The sequence below is a fragment of the Muscardinus avellanarius genome (genome assembly GCF_963383645.1).
Source record: "Muscardinus avellanarius genome assembly, chromosome: 8".
NCBI lineage: Eukaryota > Metazoa > Chordata > Mammalia > Rodentia > Gliridae > Muscardinus > Muscardinus avellanarius.
In genome coordinates this window covers 71,610,106-71,627,943 of record NC_137794.1, presented here as the reverse complement: position 1 = coordinate 71,627,943, position 17,838 = coordinate 71,610,106, and the positions used below count along the sequence as shown (strand labels likewise).

General features: G+C 39.7%; 1 protein-coding gene across 1 annotated transcript in view; it reads right to left on the bottom strand.

The window, feature by feature from the left end:
* Positions 1-17,838, bottom strand: part of SLC35F1 (solute carrier family 35 member F1) — a gene marked incomplete at both ends in the record, with an annotated part of 422,151 nt that overhangs the window by 332,837 nt on the left and 71,476 nt on the right. The gene's annotated exons all lie outside the window — the stretch shown is intronic.

Sequence of the window (17,838 nt, the reverse complement as noted above, 5' to 3'; positions counted from 1 at the left end):
AGGCCAAGAGACAATTTGATCTCTACCCTGCAAAACCCAGTGCAGAGGAGGCAACCCACTTATTCAGACCATGGTCCTACAGAGCTGTGAGTTAGCGAAGTTGTACTGTTTTCAGCTATTTGGTGTGTGCTGATCTGTTATGGCTGTAATAGAAAACTGATATGCCTGTATTTAGGATCATCCTAGGACTGGAGCTCATTACCATATGTATAGCAAAAGTGCATTAAGGAGTATGAGTAAATATAAAATGCATTTCTGTTAAGGAAACAGGAAGGTAATTAAAGGCAAACAAAGTGAAGACAACTGTCAAAAGTGAGACTATTCTTATTTCTAGATTTTTCTTCAGGCTAGGATCTAAATCACACTATAATTATAAACAAGTAAAAGCTGAGTTGTTCTCTGGGAAAATAATGAAGAATAGTTCTCAGAGGATTAGTCAAAATTCATTTGTTGTGCTTGATTTATGCAGAAGGAGATGAAACAGCTTCTTCAGCATTCACTGCCCTGTCTATGGTACCTGGCACACAGTAACTTCTCAGTAAACATCTACTAACTGGACCGATGAGAGAATACTTACAAGGACTGGAGACCGGAAAGAATTATTATGCTTTTTATCTAATGGTACTTTTATAACAACATCTGTTTGAAGAATTGCTATCATTTCAAAAACTTCAAATCTGCTCTGGCTAACGGTTATGCAGAACATGTGGTTAAGTGTGAACATTACCATATGAAGCCATATGTCTAAGCAGTGGTTTGGGAGTGGGACTAAAGAAGGAAGATGCCACCATTCAGGCTTCAGAAGAACTCAATGCATGCTGGCAGGGCCCCAGCTCCGGCCAGGCATCCGGGAGGGCAGAGAGAGCATGTTTCTATGGATTGGCTCATCAGGCTAATAGGCTGTTGGCACTTTTCTGACAGGGCAGTTGAAACTTCTGAGGCTGCCTGAGCGGGAAGAGAGAGCTTACATATCCCTTGTGATAAACAGGGTCCTCGGCTTTCTTTGCATGAATGGCTGCATTATGTGCAGATGTTCAGTGCACTTCCACAAGCTTTTATGGATGAATAAGTGGCATCATTATGGTGTGATCCAACCAGAAATGAAGTATGGCCCGATGCCATCTGCAAAATTCCTATCTTCCTGATAGAGATTGTAGAGGGATGAAGCTAATGGAAAAAAAAATACTCTCCAGAGATACTGATGACTCCTGGAAAGACTATCAATTAATCTCAAAATAAGAAACTGAATTTCTCTCTGCACCAATCTAGCTTTCAAAATCTTTCACTTCTGTTTCCATGAGGCATTTAAAACACTACCACAAAGCCACTCCATTAAAGATCTCTCTTGAAGAAAAATAGATGGAGCTGAATAGGAAATATGTCTAATGTCTACAAGAGTCAGCAATTTCTCTCAGTCAGAAAGGCATGTTATCTACAGAGTCATCAAATTTCCTAACTTGACTTCTCTGTGACCAAGATCTTCATCCTGGCTTCACCGAGGAAACAAAGGATAGATTATGTATTTATCAAATGATAAGTGAGGGAAGATGAGAAGAGGGATATGGGTGCAAATACAAACTACAGATGTAGTGCGTGTCCTATTCTTTACAGAGCTAGAAAAAAAAAGGAAAAATTCCAAAAATTCATATGGAAGAACAAAAGACCCAAAATAGCCAAAGCAATTCTCAGCAATAAGGACAATGATGGAGACATCACAATACCTGAACTTGAATTACAGAGTAGAGCTATGGTAACAAAAGCAGCCTGATATTGGCATAAAAGCAGACACACAGACCAATGGAAAAGAATAGAAGATACAAACACAAATCAGCACACTTATAGCCAGTTGGTTTTTGACCAAGGTACTGAAAATGTACTTTGGAGAAAAGACTCCCTTTTCAACAAACAGTATTGGGAAAACTACATAGTCACCTTATTTTCTAATGAGAAAAAATAGAGAGATACCAAATTACTCATTCTATAAATTCATACCCATTTTTTATACTTGAAGGACAATACTACCAGTCTCCACAAGCTGGACAAATCTCACTGAGTCCTGATCATTTATGAAGACTTACAGCAGAATCTGCTGCAGCCTGGCTGGATAGGGCCAGCACCCTAATTGTAACTAACACAGAGACAGCAGTCACCCCCTCCTTGCTCTGGCTTTCTCTCACCTCCACCTACCCTCTGCCCATAGCATTAACCTCAGACACTTCATTAGAAAGCAAGAATAGGATATAGTGGACCGGACTTCTGGGAAGATGGCGACCGAGAAAAGCGGGGCTTAGGAGACCCGCTAACAACCAATCTCCATTACCACAAAATCAATGCCTTTCATAGCCAGAAAACACCATCACCAGAGGGAAAAAAAAAAAATCACCAGGCTCCAGAGAGAAAGCGGACTGAAAACAGAGCTCAGAGCCACAGAGGAGACACACCGGCCTCATGCCCGAGGACGCGGCAGCAGCGCCATATTGCCGGCGGCAGCGGCGAATTCACCGGACGGCTACAGCAAGCCGAGGTGAACCGCTGCGGAACAGCCAGGCGGGATTTTTCAGCGCAGGGAACATCTAAAGCTCCCAGTGGCTGAGCTCAGCACACGCTGCAAGGACTCAGAGTGGAATTCAAAACCAAGAAGAAATAAGCCAGCCTCACGGCCGAGGGCATAGCAGCGGCGCCATATTGCCACCGGCGGCAGCAGCAGCGAATTCAACGAGTCCAGTACAGCTACATCTGCGAACTCAAGAACAGTGAGTCAAATTGCGGGCACAGAGGAGAGATCCCAGTACTGTACTTCCTGGGACTTGACCCAGTGGGGAAGTGGCGGTGGCAGATATCATACCATAGGAGAACGTGCAACCTGGCACCCCCTATAGTGGGGAAGTGGCGGTGGCAGATATCATACCATAGGAGAACGTGCAACCTGGCACCCCCTATAGTTTAAAGCAGCCTCTATCGACTCCGTGGGTCGGAGACTCTGTGATACAACCCAGTAAAGGAGTAGTGGGGTCTGAGATACTACAAACTCGAGATCCAGAGCACCTTAAGTGAAGTCATAGTGACCCAAGGGAAGAACCCAGAGAAGGCACAAACTTTTGAAATCATGGGAAAGAGGAATAACACTGGAGCAATGAATGCCCACAACCCCACAACATCAGAACCCCATAAAACAGAAAATCAGAGATTTCTAGAAGATCAAATCAGGAAAATAACTGTAGAAATAATAGAGGTGCTTCGAAAAGAATTCAGAGAGAGCCAAAAAGAGATAAAGGATGCAATTAATGAAGTAAAGGCCTCAATTCAAAGCACAAACAACCGATTAGACCACATGGAGAACAGAATCTTGCTCTTAGAAGATGATCATTCCAAAAATGAACGCATAGTTTCTAATCTAGAAAAAAATATCCAACAGCAGGAATCTGACATTGAAGAAATATGGGCCCATTTTAAGAGAGCTAACCTAAGAATAATTGGAATAGAGGAGGGAAAAGAAAGTGAAACCAAAAGGATCAACAATCTCTTCAAGAAAGTAATAGCAGAAAATTTTCCAGACATAGAGCAAGTGGTTGATCCACAGATCCAGGAAACTTATAGAACTCCCTTTAGACAGGATCGGAGAAGAGGATCCCCACACCACATAATTGTCAAAATGACCAATGTGGAAGCCAAGCAGAGAATCTTAAAGGCAACAAAAGCAAAGGGCCAAGTGACATTCAGAGGCAAACCAATTAGAATCACTCCAGACTTCCCAAACCAAGTCATGAGAGCCAGAAGGGCTTGGAGTAACATATTCAAACTCTGAAAGAAAACAACTTCCAGCCAAAAATTTCCTACCCAGCAAAACTTTCTATCAAATTAGATGGAGAAATAAGAAGCTTCCATGACAAACAGAAACTGAAGGAATTTATGTCTTCAAAACCAGCGCTAGAGAAAATACTCAAAGAGATTAACTACAAAGAAGAAATAGGTAACACACACCAGAACCAGAGAAACAAGATTTTCCATCCAACAGACAACTAAGATTGGTTATCTGTGGAGATTCATTATTTATGTTAGTCTTTTACCTATCTCTAAATTGTATTGTTTGCCTTTATTGTTGTTAATTTTTAGGATGTCTAGTTGGAATATTAATATACCTTCAGATATAGCATTTGGAAATATTATATCCAATTCTATTAGTAACTTTTAACTCTGTTTACATTGTCTTTGGATATACAATATTTTTTTATTTTTTAGGGAGTTTGTATACTCTTCTGTTGCCTGTGCCATTGAAATCATATCCGAGAAATCACTGCCAGTTTCAATGTTGTGAGGTTTTATGACCCAGATTTTCTTCTAAAAGTTTATAGTCTTAAGATCTATATCTAGGTCTTTTATCTATTTTGAGTTAATACTTGTATATGGGATTAGGTAAGGGTCCAATTTTATTCTTTTCCATGTAATTATTATTTTTCAACAATATTTAGTTAAAAGATTATTATTTCCACCACCAAATGTTCGTGGAAACCTTGTCAAAAATAACTTGATAATATAGGGAAGAATTTAGCTCTAGGCTTGTATTTAACTCCAATGGTTTATATATCTGCCTTTAGATCAATACTACACTGTTTCAAGCTTTATATGGTTTGAAATCAGAAAATATATATCTTCTAGCTTTGTTCTTTTTCAAGATCGTTTTGGGTATCTAGAATCCATATTCCATATTAGGATAGATTTTTTTCTGAAAAATAAATATATAAATATATGATAGTTTCACCTAAAAAAATAGAAAAAAAATATTCTCTGGTAAGAAAGAAAGCAAAAAGAAATATTGAAATGTTATCTTTAAGTCATCAAAAGCTTGGTATCAGACAAATGAAACTGTTATGTGAGATTATCATTTTTAATTTTGGATAAATTGCTATAATACTAGATGTCAACCACTAAGCCAAGCATGGGAGGGAGGGATGGGGAGGGAATGGGGCGGGGATCGTGTGGGGGCTGACTGGGCAATGTGTGCATGTATGTCTACAAAAGTTTGTATCCCACTATGATGTATGAATACAGTGCACCAATAAAAAATTAAAAAAAGAAAAAATAAAGAAAGCAAGAATAGGTTTTAAAAGGACAAGAGCCTCCTTTTTGTGTTTTACATGCCCTCTGATACCTAGCACAGAGCTCAGCACGCAGTAGATGCTTGCTCACAGGGCAATTCTCCCAAAAAATAAGCTGCCGTACAATAGACCCTCCCTCTGGATCTTGGAATTTCACTTCCTCATAGCAGAACAACTGAGGATTTAAATAATGCAGAAAAAAAAATACTGTATTGAGCATGCACTGACTTTTTCTTATCATTATTCCCTAAATAATACAGCATAATAGATATTTACATAACATTTACATACTATTGGGTATTATAATTACTCTAGAGATTATTTTAAGTATATGGAAGGATATGCATAGGTTATATGCAAATACTATGCCACATTATATAAGGGACTTGAGCATCTGAGGATTTCAGTATCCTGAGAGGTCCTGGAACCAGTTCTCCTCAGATACCCAGGAATGACTATACAGCAATCACTCTGTAAAATGCAAATTGCGATGCTAATTCAAGCAACTAGTAATTGATTAGTTGCCTGAAGCAGTACTATTTTGTACAACAGAATGTCCTATTTCTTTTGTGAGTCTTGAAATTATTGAAATATTTCTTCAGTCATCTAGGAACTTCCAGGGAAAATTTGCCACTAGATAAGCCCCAAAGACATTCCATTGAGGGGGGAGGCAGGAAGAAGAAACATATGGTGCAAACTCGGCCTGAACATGAGTGTAAGACAAGTCACACTTCCCAGTGGCTTCCAGAATGAGACAGAAGTTCCTTAGTCTATAGGTCTAGTTATTTCCTAGAAAAAAATAACACTATGCCAATACTCAGAATTGAGTATTTTAGACCCACAGTAAAAATCAGTAGAAATACCCTGGGATAAAAGTCCTTTACCTGATGGCATTCTATTTTTTAATTTTTAAGTAACTCAAGCGCCTTAAATTAGAAACCATTCATTCAGCCACTTTTAACCAAGAAAAATGAGAACTGTCCGGTTCTACATTAAATCTGATACTTAGGGCAGAAAGAAAACTCTGAACTTAGGTGCCACTGTCACAATGATGTACTAAATTGGACTCAGCTCAGCTACCAAAAAAAACAAGATAACAAAACAGATTGCAAAATGAAAGAACCATTGTCATTTGTCAGACAAAATGAACTTGATGTTTTTGTGAGAGAAAACAGAAAATTTTTTTTACCAGAAAATCAAGGTACAGGCTTTGTTCTAGTCTTCATTTTTTCCCTTCTCCTTAAGCATACCAAAGCTTTATTAGGGTTTTTAACATTCATTGCTTTATTTTATTCTACCTATAAACCTAACTGTGCATTTGTATTCATATTCCTTGAAAAAATGAACTAAATCCAACATTAAGTTTAGTAGCTATTCATGGTTTTGAATACTGAACTTTAAGAATTGTACTTAGGATTTAAAATTTTTAATTAACAAAAAAACAAATCATTTCTAAGTTCAGAAACTGCTATCTTATTTCCATTTTTAGCACCTCCCCCCCACACACTCTACTGGCAAACGAAAAAGGTTTCAGAATCTCCTCAAATTAAATGCCTACAATAAAGTTTCCTCATGGTGACAACTACATATGAAAATCAGACCAAAAATTATTTTGAATAAGCGGCCTTTTTCTTTCAGACATGCTACTTGACATGCAGAAAAATCCCAGATTATCTGACAGGTTACAGGCAGAAAGCACTTCCTTCACGGCTGACAATCCTTCAGATAGCACAGTGCACTGGTTTGACAGTCTCTCATTTGGGGGGAAAAAAAGAATAAAATATGTTTGGCTAAAAATGGTAAAAGGATGCTTCTCCTGTAATTTTTCTGTCTAGAGACCAGGTCTCGTTATTTACCACAGCACAGTTTTCTCTCGAGGTGCTGGGGTTTGAGGTAGGTCGGGGAGTGAGGGACTGCTGAAGGAAGTGAGCAAGAAATGGCCCATGGGAGCCACTGGCTAAGAGTCAACTGGGACTTCCGACTCAGTTTGGCCCCCTGAATACTACCAACCTACTCTGTGACATCTTCAAAAACTCACAAAATAGGGCCCTCTTTTATTCTGGTAACTATACAGAACATGAAATTTACTATCTTCACCATTTTTAAATGTACAATTCAGTTGTATTAAGTATATTCACATTGTTGGGCAGTCATCACCATATCCATCTCTAGAATGCTTCCATCAATTCAAATGGAAATTCTGTGCTCAATGAACAACAAACCCTCTTGCCAGCACCAAAGACACTTTGATGATGAAAATTAGCAAACCAACTTTCTTCTACAGTATGAAACCATATTGTTTATATTCTTCAAGGGAAACCTTTTATGTTGGTGCATTCCTTAATATCTATCAGCTAATAGATTGGTCAAGATTAATAATTTGAATCTATCTCTGATATTCAAATAATCACATGATTGATCATTTTCATACCAAGGGCTCCTTTATAAAAAAGGCCAATCTTAGTTTACTCATTCTATTCATTTAATTTTGCATAAACTCTGGGAAGTTTAAGAGTTTGCTATATTCTAATTAGGATTTCCTCCTATGTTCCTCCTAAGAGAGGTCTTTTGTGGCTTAGAGAAATCGTTACTTTTTTAACTAAATTAGAAATATAATGGACTCTGACAGCCTGTTGGTATGAATGGACTTGCTGCTATAGGAAATATGGGAAGGGAATTCTCTGTAGGCAGAGAATCCACCAACTTGCCTCTGAGCCAAGGAGGAAATAGTGTGACAGCCCAGAATGACTCAAACACAAGATTGACTGCTTTACCCCTACATCGAATTTATTCAGATATAAATGCTGCTTGGCACCTGCTGTGCCTTACCTTTAGTAGGAGCTGGGGACTCTGAGGTGACTTTCCCAGCTTCACAGATGTCTGGAGAAATGATATGTGTCTTCCCAACTGCTCCCAAAGGAAGTCACTGTGTGGAAGTATGGAGACTGAGATGGCTTCCTCCTCTCTGGAGCTGGAAATCCTGGCCTTTCCTTTCTGAATGTGCCACCACTGGTGGGCTATGACTCCGCAACCAAAGCTTTAAGCTTCCTAAAATAAAACTTACTTCTTCAGCTTTAGAAAATGTACTACTCGGACAGAAAGATGTATAATTTTTTATTCGCCAATGAAAATGGTCAGTTATTTAAAAGAAGTAAGGTGTTTTGGAGAAATTCCCTGGCATAAGATGACTCACAAGCTTAATGTGTCTTGGAGAAGACAGCCCTTTGCTATTCAAGGGGTTTCTACCTGCAGAGAAGGTATTGAAGTAATTATCGAAGTATCTGTCTTTGTTCTTCCCTAGATTTATTCCCTTTTTATTCTATCCAATTCTCACCCTATTTATAAGCAGATAACCATCACATTTTGTGATGCCTGTCTCAAGGTAATAGAAAGCAGAACAAATTCCAGTTCAAAAGGTCTAGCATATTCACAAAGATATTAAAGTCAATCACTAAGCCAAACATTTCTTGAGAAGGAGGGAGGGAGGAGGGAATGGGGTGGGAACTGGGGAAGGGCCAAAAGAGTATACCATCTTGTACTCCATTACGATGTAAAAATCAATGTACAAATAAATTATTTTTTTAAAAAAGAAGCTCTAGTTAATCATTATATCCATGCAGACTGGACTGGGTGTCCTGAAATAAAAGAAATGGCCAGAAGGAGAGAAGCAGGTGAAGAAGAGGTAGAGGAAGGAGGGAGAACAATAGAGGGAGAAGAAGAAGAAGAAGAGGAAGAAGAAGAAGAAGAAGAGGAGGAGGAGGAGGAGGAGGAGGAGGAGGAGGAGGAGGAGGAGGAGGAGGAAGAAGAAGAAGAGGAGGAGGAGGAAGAAGAAGAAGAGGAGGAGGAGGAGGAGGAGGAGGAGGAGGAGGAGGAGGAGGAGGAGGAGGAAGTGGTAAGAAGCAGGAGAAAAAGGAAAAATAGGAAAAAGAAAACAGAATAACAGCATTATTGGATATCAAACTTAAAACTCAGACCACTGTGGAATTGCCATAGTATGGCACATGCATAGGCAGAGGAGTGTTTCAGGCTCCAAACAGACCTGCATATGTGCAGTTGACTGGTTTGTGAGAACGGCAATACTACAGCACAGGAAGAAAACACACAGAAAGCAGGTGTGAGTCTTAAGGTTGCTCCATTAATATGACTTTGGAAAGAAGCATCCTTTCATTCCCAGCAGTTTCTCTGAATGCCCTTTCTCTGGCTCCTTGCTACCCTGTGCACTTTGAAGTTTCTTTACCCACCTAATGATGTAAATAAACTCCCCATGCCTGAATTCTCAGCACCCATGTCACCTGTCACATGGTAGGTAAAGAACTGCACTAAGCCTAAGAGGCCCACTGCAGGATGCTTGGAATTCATCTCTTATAGCAGGAGCTGCCATGTTTGTCAAGAACAAAAGCTCTTTAGAGCTGCAGGAGAGAAATGGAACCTCAGAAATATATGATGGTGCCTGTCACATTTAACGAGTCAGGTAAATATAGAGATTCCTCAGCTTTCAAGATTCTCTAGGTGAAGGGATAGACTAACAATTCCCCACCGGTGAACCTGAAGATCAAACATGCATGTGCGGAGTTGGGGTTAGCCATACCGGAATAAATGGCCCTTGGTGCCTAGGGCTAGCTATGATTGCAAACAGGGCTTGGGCAGAGGCCAATCAGTGAGCTTCAAAAGTCCCAGGTGGCTCTCACACTTGTTGAAATAAACAGAACATACAAAAACTCAAAAATATATTTTCAGCAAGCTTTTGTTGTTGTTAAGCAAGAAACAAAATAAAGCCAACAAGTAAGTTGTTTGTGTTTGGTCTAACATAGGCAATAAGGTTAGAGTTTAGATGCCTTTGTAGACTCACAGTCCACCACTTCTTTTTCCTGATAATTCCCCTCCACTGCAGCATGGCCGTCTGTCAGTTATAGTACCTACATGCCTGGCCACACCTGATTGTCCCCAGAGTGGTCACCTGGCTCAAGCTAAGCCAAACAGATTCTCTCTTCTGTGAATTGGGAACTAAGATACTGTGTGGTCTCTGGTGAGCTGTAAGGAGGCCATATTCCAATACTTGAATGGAGAAGCAAAAGAGGCTGCTCTACAGAAAGACCAGCCTAAAACAGACACAACAAAGAATGTGAAACAAGATACCAGCTGGCCTGAAAGAGATGAACCATCACTGCCATCTTCCAAATGGGCCCCCAGCCCTGCCCTGACCTTTGTGATAGCCCATCCCTTTAGTTCCTTTGTATTTCCTGAGATTCCCCTGGAAAGCATGTATTTACAAGACAGTGCTCCCTTTTCATTCAGGTTAGTAACATTTTCTGTTACTTGAAAACAAGGCAGACCTGACTTTAGGATTGATACCCAACCTGAGTGCATGCGTATTTATTTTTCTATAAATGTAAAGATCCATCAAGATGGGAGAGGATTGAAAGCACTTTATGAGCTGTTTTCTTTCTTCAGTAATTGAAGGACTTGCAAGTTAAAAAGAAATGAGAAAATAGAGGTACTATCTAGTTTTGGGGAAGACATTTTAACAACGTATGGTGCATGAGACTTACAGTACGTACACATGGATAGTTATACTAGTCAACTGCAGTAGTCAATGGCCTCAGATGTTCCTTTATGCTGTTTAATGAACATCTTGAGGTGCTGTAATTTGAAATGTACAGTGCAATGACTTTTTAATTGTAGTACTTTTCTACCAGATAATTCCCCACACAAGTTGAATTATAAGTTCTTATGGTGTTTCTCAAGCACTTTCCTCCTTTTGTACCAGGGGCTGGCTGTAACAAGTGAATCACAAATTATCTAATGTTTACTTTCAAATGAGCATTACTGTTAAAAACACAGAAATTTAGCTGGCAGAGGTGGTACATGTCTATAATCCCAGTACTTGGGAGGCAGAGAAAGGAAAATCATAGATTCGAGGCTAGCCTGAACAACTTAGTAAGACCTTGTTTCAAAATAAAATACTTCCAGGGTTGTAGATCACAGGTAGAATGCTATTGGGTTCAATCCCCAGGACAAGAAACACACACACACACACACACACACACACACACACACACACACACACACGAAACCTAAATGGTTATAATCACTGCTCAATTAAAAGGCTTAAGTTACAGGGACTAAATTCAAAGCACTCATGATATTATTCTTCAGTACCTCAACTTCTCCTTCCATTCTAACATGTAGTCACATCAGTTAGCTTTCTCAGCATATATTATAAAAATACTTTATCACCTATGTATTAACAGAATGGAAAAAAACACATTATGTTTCTAATCTCACATCTAACCAAAGGTTCAGTCAACTACATAGTTTAATAGAATACTTTTCAATTAAGGAAAAGTTTCATCAAATTGTGCTCTATATTACTATTATAGTTTAAATTTAAAATGTCCCCAACATCCCAAGGATTATATGATGCAGCCATGTTTGGAGGCTAGACATGGCTGCTGAAAAAAGTCCCTGTGGGCATGGCTGGGAACAGTGCTTTCCTGGGAAGGACTGCTGCAGTTTGCTTCTTCTCCCCTCCCTCCATGAGCTGACACAAGCTCTCAACCTTTCTCTTTGCTCCCAGCCATAATTTCCTGAGGAACTGCAGGCCTGACTCCTGCTTGGAAGATAGCTTAACATAGACTGAAATCTCCAGAACTGTGAGCCCCAAAATTAAATCCTTTTTCCTTTAATATTTGTATATCAGGTCTGTGGGTCATAGTGGTGAAAATGCTACTAAAAGTACAAGCAGATTTCCTGTGCAACAGCGTGTATTTGTTGCCTCTTCAGTTTAATGAAGATGGGGAGAATTAAGAAGCAGCACAGAAGACAACAATATAGTTGCAGAAAAGGGTTGAGTTCATACCCAAGAAGAAATGCAATGTGGTGTATGACAAAGGGCTAGCACTTCTACATCTGACAAACATGAGTCACACTCTCAATTCTGTAATTCCCTAGTTGCTTTACTCTCGTCACATCACATCTTTTCAAAGTCACAGTCAGTCATCTGTAGGAAGAGAGCAATCCATGCACACACAGCATAGTGTTGCAGTGAGGAGTAAACAAGCTAACATCTATAAAGTATGTGGTGTGGAGCAGTAGTTGGCCAAGCTTTCCCATGCAAGACTAAACAGTGAATATTTAAGCTGTACAGCAACTACTCCATTCAAAAGCAGCCATAGACAATACATAAATGAAGGGGCATAACTGTGATCCAATGACACTTAATTTCTCGACACTAAAATTTGAATTTCATAAATGGGTATGCATCATGAAATATTATCTTTGTACTTTATCAACAATTAAAAATGTAAAAATGATCAGTAGCCTGCAAGTCATACATAACAGGTAGTGAGCCTGTCTCATAACAAAACTAGAAAAATAGTATTAGTATTGCTGTTAAATAATAATTACTGAAAACAGGAGGGATTGCTACTGTCAAACAGATAAAGAGATTTCTTAAGTAAATGTATTTTTACTTATTTTCTACAGTTTAAGTTGCCATTGGAAGGCAGATTATAAAAGGAAGTCTGGATAGATTCCTGTGAAATGATGAAATATACTTTTCAAATGGGTCAAGAAGGAGCAGAGAAGTCCAGCCATCCCACTGTAGCTTCAATTCTCAGGTAATCTAATCCCAAATAGTAGCTGAAATATGTAAGTTTAGATGGATCCACATGTCTACCATTTAAAAAAATAATCTGGCCAGTCCCAACAAAAATAAAGGGTCATTATGGAATTTAACAAAAAGACAAATGGCCTGACCATTTCCGTTTCAATTTCTTGTGTATACCACAAATGGGTTTAACTACCTTATCTTTAAGTATCTTTCTAGTTCTATTCTAGACCAATGAATTGGTCTGAATAGCAAAAGTTCTCAAAGATAAAAATGTTCCTTGCCTCTCTAAAACCATGGCATAAATTTATAGTTGATACTGAATTTTTTAAGGCTGGTGAACCAGGCAACCAATTGGGATTTAAGAAAATTCATTTTTAAAAGAGCTTTACTATGTTGGATAAGGCATTTTGTATTTTCTATTAAAAACTACCAATTCCTCAGCCATGAAAGACAGTGTACCAAGCACCCATTCAAAGACATATGGCTGGGTCTGGTGTCATCTATTCCAGGTCTTGGAATCATTTATCACCATCTTGTTGCTGACTGCCCTTCTTGTCAGGGGAATATATTTACAATTCCACAAACAGAACTGCAGTATAGGAAAAATGATATTTTTCTTTCTTCTCCACCAAGTACTTCAGCCCACATCTTTCCAGCTGAGTGAATGGAATCAAAAAAGGTAAGTGGGTGGAGAGATGGGTGAAGTTTAAACACTACCACCTTATTAAGGCACTGAGTGGGTAAAACTGGATAATGAAGGGAATCATATAGCTGATGACCTAAGGATGCAGAAAGAGTAACAACAGATTATTAGAGAGTCTTCCAAGCAATGTTCCAAAGTTAGATTGGTTCATTTTCTGATTTTTTTTTTAAAGGACCAATGATATATAGAAAACACGGAGGGGGAAAGCATATGTTTTTGTTATCCTCCATGGGTTCAATTTCATACCCATATTCATTCTCTGGGCAGGAGAGCCCCACGTGATAGACCCCATGTCTTAATTGCTTCCCCTTTGGAGAAGCTTTAATTAAAATATTCATGCAATTCTGCCGACTGCAAGCACCTTCCCTTCAGAGAGGAACCATGCTGAAGTCTGAGCTCCGCAGAGGCTCCCTTTGTCCATCCTTGCAGTGGAGTCTGTTCCAATTAAATGTCAGCTCTTTGTCTCATATCCTTCACCACTGCTAATGTTTTTGAGTGGCTGTAGGAAAAGTTGAATTAGTTTCTACCCTTCTTATTTTCATAACATTTTATGCATAGGGAAATGGAGAGGGAAAGCCACAGACAAAGATCCTGGGGTTCTCTGAAATCATAGAAGTTTTTATTCTTTGAAAATGAAGGTTTCAGTGCTAATCCAGATCCTCATTAAATAATGATTTCCTGGTCCCTTTTTCGACATTTTTATATTTCAGTAACCTTCGGAAGTACTTGTCATCTCAAAAGGGAAAGCACGCAAGAAACAGATGACAGCCATCCACCAAGTGAAGTTAACCATCAAGGTAGTTTGCTTTCCCCCTAACCAGGTTTTTTTAAAAAAAATAGATCACACCAACATGAAAAGAAATCAGAAAATCAGAAAAAGCTAATTTATTTAGAAAGAAAAACAGAAAACTTAAACCAGTATACTTTAAGCATGAGTTTGACAGAAACCGATTTGGGGATTGTAATGGGTCACGGATTAAATATGAATCTCATGTTTTGTTGCATATTTAAACACAGAAGCACAGAGCGGTGCCACTGAAATTGAAGTCAACACAATACACAGCTTGTCACATTCGCACTGGCACCCCTGGCGTCCACCAGGCAACACAGGCACCGTAGTCTACAGACAATTCCTACCTCCCACACAGTGATTTCCTGGGGGGGGGGGGGGAAATATAGAGAAAGGCACCCTCAGAACAACGCTGATAACTACTCTTAAGATGGAGAGAAGAGGAGGTTGCAGTATAAACATAGAAACATATTCGACCATTCTTACCTGAGTTTAGAAATTTTAGAGCCTGACATGGGCTCTAAAAATAAAACTCATAACTGTTAACCATAATCTACTTCATGTAGCTTACTTTCCTTTACAACATTGCAAAGTGAAGTCAGTAGCTGAATCGTTCAGCTCGTGTAAGGCATTCACCATCAGGTGATGCCTGGGCTTAAGACCACACAGAGGCAGCTAAACAAGTGGATGCCAGTGTCCTCATTAGAACCCTGAGGCTGGCCAGTGTCCCTCAGGAGCCTCTGACTCTGGCTGACACCTCCCAGCCCTCCCTGAGGTCCCCCCTCATGCACTGTTACCATCCAGTGGAAGCTCCTCTAGTCAGCCCTCCTGCAGACTCTTCCTCTTTCTTCTCTCACTCCCCTCCCCTTCTTACACCTCTTCTTTCAGTTTTATACACCTCATTCTCCCCCTGGGCTCCTCCAGTACCAGGCTGTCAGCCATCACCCATCCTTGTGTAATGACCTCATCCACATCTCCAGCTCCAGCTCTCTCCTGCTGGGGATTTCCAACACCTCTGACTGCATGTTCCATCTGTAATCTAACATGGCCAACATATTTTAAAACCTCCTTTATACTCTCACTTTCCCATCTTATTTAGTGGCGACTCAAAATACCCTGGTTATATGGGAATGGGAAACGTCCCCTTTTCTCTGCAACTAAATGTTCTCAAATTCACTCTTTCCTCTCCTTACCCTGACTCTGCCTCCACCCCTGATGCACACTTTTCTCATAGGCCGCTAACTGGTCTTGCTACGAATTTAGTTTTATTTCCAAAATTCTGAAATAATGATGGCACTTCATTGCTTAAAATCATCTAGAATTCCCTATTGCCATGGGATAACTCTAAACATCTTTAAAATCTTTGAAAAAAATGTAGGTTTATTCATATCCCTCCCACTGCCTTGAATAATCTCTGGGAACTTCTTTTGAACTTCACTCTTATCAAGGTTTACCTCAAATGTCACCTCCTTAGAAAAATCAAATGGTTTTCATATAATTAATTCATTCAAGACTCTTTAGTATGTGTGTGTGTGTGTGTGTGTGTGTGTGTGTGTGTGTGTGTGTGTGTGTGATGGCAGTGGGGACTGAACCCAGGGGCATTCTACCTCTGACTTTTTATTCTTTATTTTAAAAAGGGTTTCATTAAGTTGCAGAGGGCTTCACTAAGTAGCTGAGGCTGGCCTCGAACCTGTGAGTCTCCTATCTTAGCCTTCCAAATACTGGGATTACAAGCATGTATTACCACCCCTGGCTTAAGACACTTTCGTACTCTTAATGACATTTTGTAAATATTTCTAGCCAGTCTCTTCTACAACGAACTTTGAGTAATTTTGTATGTTTTTTTCTTTTTTTAAATAACATGCACTTCCTAAAGCTAGAGACTTTATAAGCCCAATAGCCTACACACTGCTGGGTGTAGGCTCACTAACAATTGTCTGATACACAAGTGAACAAAAACAGAAAGTCCTCCCTGATCTATTTTAGCTTTTTCCCAAATCCCATTACATTTCTAGAAATTAAAATATCATCCACTAAAATGGACAATTATTGATTTAATTAGGCTCTGCAACACATACAACACTAGAACCAGATGTTCAATCCAGTTCTTCTAATTCTAGAAGGTCGTCAGGGCTTTGAGAAATGGGACTCATTCGGCTTTGCTCAAGGGGATCAAGAATGTCCTTAGCTCCCACCTGCTCCCCAACACACACTGCTCTAATGATGGGCATCCTAGAATGGCAGGCCTCAGCAGGGGCCTTGAAGGTGGTCCAGCCTATAGGATCACCTGCACCTGGGGAGGGGTAATTAGGTAGGTTTCTGAAGCTTCTCCTCATATATGTTGTTTCAAAATACAAAACCAAAAATGTTAATAGTGTATGATAAACAGATTCACATTGCCACCGTGATCTTCTACATGGGGCTTTGAACAACTGTGCTGGGCAACTGGCTCCATGGCTACCATATACTTTCACAAACAGAAACCCATCCAGTGATTGAAAAAGAATTGGAGGTCCTAGTTTCTACACAGGGTAAAAGAAATTTTATAACTGCATGAACAGCAAATTTTTACCACAACAAAGGGAACAGAAATTCAGATAAGTAGTTTTTGCTCGCAGAGCTAAGAGAAACATGAATCAAATATTCCTGCTGAGATATAAAAAAAGAAAAAAAAAAGAAAAACTCCATCATCCCATCTTGCTGGGAAACAGAAGGCTCCGATCCTGGAAACCACATCAGCCGCATCCAATGGACAGGAGTCAAAGGACAATGTTAGCTGTGATCTCGCGTATATGCGAGCAGACAGAACTAGATTTTCTCTGCCCACAGACCCTCTTGTGTGACCTTGAGCTAAGAGCCTCAGAGAAGAAAAGAACAACATAAGAATAGAATCTTAATGCCTCTGTGCTTTAAAAGGAGTGATTTAAGCAAGATTTTCTCCTTTTGATGTAAAGGCAGGACGCAGCAGGATTGGGAACACACCGGTCTGCTGATTACTAGAGAACAAGCTGTGTTAGTAAAAGGAAAGGAGCTATTAATACTTTCTAGATGTGGGTAGGGCGAAACGAATGCATCTGAAATCTACTTCAGTTAGAGAAAGGGGAGAGACTGAGAGTCAAAACCAATCCTTAAACTGTACCTGCTGGTATTTGCTTTATACACACACAGTAAAATCTTCTTAACAGTTTTTAGGAGTCCAAAAGGGAGGACCTGCCACTTAAGGAGAACTTCCAATGGAGGAATGGGTTTGTGACTTTTATGGGCGTACAATGGAAAGCTCACCAACCTGAGTCCGGGCTCCACCACCACTTTTGGAATTAGAATTAGTTGGAGCCCTTTGATCCAGAAGGCAATTCCTTTGGGGGATGAATAGGGTTTCTCCTCGGGGCTGGTATTCCATCTAAACTGATCACAATGTTATCTACTCACATTAAAGTGAGTCAGACAATAGTACAGGGAACCCTGAAAAATATGTTCACAAAACAGAAAAGAACTGATAACACTAGATGTGCAGGGAAGAGGTCAAGCCTGATGGGGACAAGATGAAGAAGAGTTCAGACAAGTGGCATGTCCAGAAGGACAGAGCCCCACAGGAACCAGTAGCAAAGTCAGAGGAGCCACGAAATGAACCACAGGA